Raw genomic sequence first — 5414 nt, 5'->3', positions numbered from 1 at the left:
TAAGAAAAATGGTGTGCACAAAGGGGATAAAAATGCCTTCCTGCAGAAAACTGAGTTACTGAAKGGGATCTGAAGGCTTTGGCAATTTGGTTTATGTTATACTTGATATAACCATAACACATCCATCAGGATTAACCTAGCCTAGTGAAATGGCAAATCACAYCACCTTGTTAGGCCACTAACAGGTCAGAATTGAGGGATCAGAGTAAAGAGGATACAGATAATTTGTTTGTATACTTAGCCCTAAATGTTTCCAATATGAACCGTAATGCCATTATAGYGACAGTGAGTAGCACACTCTGAATGCTTGATTGCTCTCTGGGAATATGTAATGAACCTGTAGAGCAAATCTTTTATTAACACTGATGCTGAGAAATGCATAAGGAAGAGCATTGGCCATGAGCAGCAATAGCAGGTTTTAGGGATATGACAAAATTGCAGCATGCAGCACAATTCTGAGTGCCATGTATCAGCATTTCTCTCATTAAGTGCTACCTGCATTCATATGTAGAGAAATCTCCTGATGTTCCAGAAGTCTAACCCACACTCTGTATCGTTAAACCTTTTAGCTCTCCCATCATTATTTCAATTGTTGCTTTATTTTCCCAGGATATGCCCTAAAGTATGCAGTTTTCAGCTATTATGGCTGCTTTTTTTTTAGTCCCCCACACAGACAATGGGGGTCAAAGAAATTAATGCTGTGACTGAAAACACAGASTGAATCATGACCAGGGTTGTGTCATTACCTTTCAATGTTTCAAAGTGCACRAACATTGCACAGAACAAACTTCTAACTTGATCTCTAGTTCATCATTTTTCTATGTTAATAAAAACCTGAAACAGTCAAGGATGGAAAGGCCACAGTTGGAAAAAGCAGTTCTGAGAGACAATTTTCCTTTGCAGAGGTGCAATAATTTGCTTGGCTCATGTRCTCAGCATTTCATATTTATGCTCAGTGTGTCACTGGGAAACATGTGGGAATACAGCTTTTCCTGGCAAGGTTGGACCAACTCCAGTATCACTTTTCCTGCGGTGATGAAATCTGCTTTTGAAAGTTCTGTCCTCAAAATGCAAGTCCTGTTGGAAGTGTGGAATGATGTGTGTGTGCAGGGGGTGCGGGAGGGCTCTGATAAAGGGATTTAACCAAAGAACTCAAGGCCAAGCTGTAAATATCCCCATTCTGGAAGATGGGGAAGGGTTTGGAATATCTAACTTTCCAGGGTTGGCTCCTCATCTTATTTTCAAACAACCAGCTGAGGTTTAAGGAAGGATTTGATGGTCTTTCACACAATATCAACCCTGAGAATGGGCTGCCTGAGCCACTGTTAACCAGAATGTATTCCAGGTTTTTCCATTGCTCTGAGATCCATGTGTAAAACTTCTTTGCTAACTTTTTTTGTAGCTTTATTCTCATCTAATGCCTTTGTAAATATCTGTGGCTATGACAAAGAAAAGTATCTTTAAACGATGAAAAATAACAAAAAAGCGTGGACAAAAGAGCAGGTTCAGGTAGATTTCCTCACTATGCTTAATATTTTATTCATAAAAAGTTCCATTTTCAAACTCCAGCAGGGATTTTTTCCTGCTATGTCTTGACATAACCTTTGCCATTTCATGGTCTCAGTCATAGCAGTGGTTCACAGCCATTCTGTGATCAGGTAATGGAGCCAGGTCCTYCTCACCCTCTGTCATTTCCAAGCTAATGAGCTCCCTGGTTGTACCAGAAATTCTTGTTCCCTCATTCCTGAGTGAATGGTTGTGCATTTTGTGCTCTTACATTTCATCCTATTTCCATTACTCCAGTTCTAAATGTCATCCAAATTGTCCTGTAGGGTATTCCACTCTTCCTTTACATTGATGATGTCTCCCAACCACGTTTCAGAACCAAATGTCACGAGCATTGTCCCAAACTTTTGGGTCAGCTTAGTAATTAAAATGTGAAATAAAAGAGGCCTGAACACTAATCCATAAAAAAATTCCCCCCTAGCTAGACATTTAACCTGAGCAGATGGACTCTCTTCGGAATCAGAGGAATAAATTTCTCTTATTGATATTTTTTATTCCGCTGTAATCAAAGTAAATGACCGGGGTCGCGAGGAGGGAAAGCTAAAATCAATGGTGACTACTGAGATGCTTAAAGTTAACTATGTGCTCAACTTTTCAGCTAGAAATACCAGAGGGGGAAATTTCCCTCTTAAAATTTTTGCCTTGAGTGGAATCTTGTTGCCTGTGCATCCTGTTGCCAAAGCAACCTGTGCTGGCACTGGTGCAGTGGCAAAGGTGAGCTGGAGCTTTCAGAATAGACACAATGACAGAAATTTGTGCATTGGTTCACATTTTTAAACATTCACAGACACAATGAAGAAATTTATGCGTTAGTTCGCATTTTTAAACACTCACACCAAGATTATCTGATTCTATTTTCCTTATCTCATGAAAGAAATTGGGTTTTTTTTCTTATTTTCTCATGAAAATAAGGATTTTCTTTTTCATCAGAAATTAGGAAAAGTGAACAGAATTCCACGTAACATCCAACAATTAGCTTTTGCTAATTGTTTAATAATGAACAGTTTTATCACACAAATGCAGGGAGAGGCAATGCAATGGTGTCAATCTGATGTCCACATGCAAAATTGTAACAGATCCAGCTTCGAGAAGACTTGAAGGAAAATTTGAAGAAAGCTTTTTTGATACAGCCTTTGATCCTCAGCTCTGCTCAGATCAGAGGTCCTACAAGCCTAAAACTTCCTAGGTTTATCTACTCCTGGTGAGATAAAGGAAACTCAAAGCACACAAAATAGATAATTCCTGTCTGAACTGAATTCAGGCACTGCATTTCTACCTTCTGCAGTTGAATCTCCACAAATACACACTCCAGTGCCTCAAGCAGATTCTTGGTTAGAATTTTGCTCGTCATAGTTTCTTCTGCTGCTGTGAAAAAAAACAACAACAAAAAAAAGAATTAATAAAATTCTACCCAACAATATCCATCTCTGTTGGGTTTTGCTCAGCACTTTTGCAATAACAAGGACTAAAAATTGTGAGTCTTAAACAATTGTTGCACCACAGAGAACAAAAAAAAAAAAGCCCCTCACACACAAACAGATAGTGAAGGATTATCTTCACTTAAAATACAGTGCAGATTATGGTATAACATATACAAGATTTTAATGTTCAATACAATTAAGTATTCTGCTGTGCTCACTGAATATGCTGTGGGAAAATAATGCAAAAGTTAGTCAACTATTCCCAGCAGACTTTGGATGCTTTTTTTGTGTGTGTAGCTGCATAAATTAGAATGAATTTTGTTTCATTATAGACAGTAGAGAGAAGGATTAATATGGAAACCTTTTTTGATGAAAATTTCTATCCAGTATACAGAAAACACAGTGCAATGTTGAGCAGATAATCTGAAGAACCTCTTGGCTTTTGACATTTTTGGAAACACTCGGGGTTTTCTTTTCAGGACCTCTGACAGAAGTTTTGTATTATTGACAGTATTTTCCAACCATCCTTCTACTTGATCCAGAGCAATCAATKCAGAGACACCAGCTGATATTTTTATCCTTTTTGATGTAAATTGTGTAAATCTCTCCTCGTGGACAGTTTCATCAGAACAGCTTTTCAGCCCGGAAATCGATGTGTTTCCCTCCTCAGGATTAATCCCATTTCACAGCATATGGTGAGGCAAGAGATCTGTCCCCAGAAAAGCTCCCTTACATAAGAAACAGAGCTGATGCCTTTGAAGTTCAGGTCATGTCTGAAAGACTCATTCCTTCACAATCACAGTCAGGCCAGGAGTTTTTAAACAGCAAATCCTGAGCATTTTCCCTGGGTAAACAGGGAATGAACACTCTTGTGAGCCTGAGCTGTAACTCCCATGCAATGTTTAATTYTGATGCATGAGAATGTGTTCTCATGTCAGATATTTAGAAACAAAACCAAGCGCCCCTTTCTCCTGAACCACAACCATTTATGTACTTGGCTCAATTTTCCACCTGCACATTTTCCCCTTCAATTATAAGAAACACTCTTCCTCTGTTTTGCTGGGAAATTTGCAATCACATGGTCTCTCACAGTTCACTTTGTTCAATATTTCATGTTTTTCAGCCTCTCAGGTCTGAGATGGGTTCTTCCCCACAGTGTGGTACCGGGCTGCACTAACCAGAGGCCTCTCTTGATGCTGGTAGGCAAAAAATACAGATATTCTCCCTTGTCATCCTTATAGACTGATCAATTGGGATGGAAACAGAAAATAAAATGCTTTCCTACGTCCTGCAATGCAAGAGAATTTAGGATTTATGCAAGTTAAAGGCATTAAGAAAATTTGCTTCATATCTACTTAATCTAAATATAATTATTTCCAGATTATTCATTTCCAATCCTTTACAGTGTATTGCTTCTGCTCCGTTCATTCATCAAATAAAAAAAAACCACCAATCCAAAGATGTGACTTCACTAGAGCTTTCTGACAGCTCTCAGGTGCATCACAGCATTGGCCACACCTTTAACAGGATTATTCTGAAAATCAACCCAGCTCAGTCCAGTTCCTGCAGTGCAAACTCCTGGCTGGGTTTGCTGAGAAGTGAAATTCATACAAGCCTGGTTTCTGTGTTCTCAGCTTCTCACTTCATGCCTTCCGTGGATGTTTTCAGAATTACATTAAAGGTCACTTGAAAAAAAACAGGTGCAAACACATCTCTGAGTCTGAATGGTTCTGTGGATTCCTGTAAGAACTTGTCTAAAATTATTCACCATTTTAAGCACAGTCACTGAGGTTAATTAGATTTATGACCCCTAAAAAATTTTAAGTGTCCCTGATGACTGACTTTCCAACTGATAATTTTGTGTGAGAAACAGAAAAAGAATAACAAATAGACTATGAATAAATAAACTCTTGATATTCATTCATATGGGGACAGAGAATATGTTTCTGACATTTAATTAAATATCCAAACGTCCAGAAGATCTATAATAAACCACTTTGCAAGACATCTAAATGTCAGAGGAAAATACATTTTACATGAAATGTTTTTTTACCACTGAAGCTGTGAAGAAGATGCAACATCTTTTTTAAAAGACACAGAARCAACAAGCACATATTTTATCTTGAAAGTACTTTTTCAAAGGCTTCTGAGCAGCTAGTTGTTTGCAGTATGACGAGTGGAATTATTTTAATTTATCACACAGCAGTTTGAAACATTAGTTTTACAGATATGCCACGCTGCTCTRGTATAGTTCAAGTCCTGAGACACTGCTCAATGCATGGCAAAACACTGGAAATATTAAATTGAATTTTTTTCCCTAAGTACACCTGACACCAGGATCTGAAGATTTTTTTCTTATATTTAAATACTGGAGAAAAACTGTTCCCTGTATGCACATTACTTCTTCCTTCCTTTTTTTTTTTTTTT

Source organism: Malurus melanocephalus, unplaced genomic scaffold (assembly GCF_030028575.1).
Source record: "Malurus melanocephalus ecotype Western Australia unplaced genomic scaffold, MMel_1.1 scaffold_341, whole genome shotgun sequence".
Classification (NCBI taxonomy): Eukaryota; Metazoa; Chordata; class Aves; order Passeriformes; family Maluridae; genus Malurus; species Malurus melanocephalus.
This window is presented reverse-complemented; position numbering follows the sequence as displayed.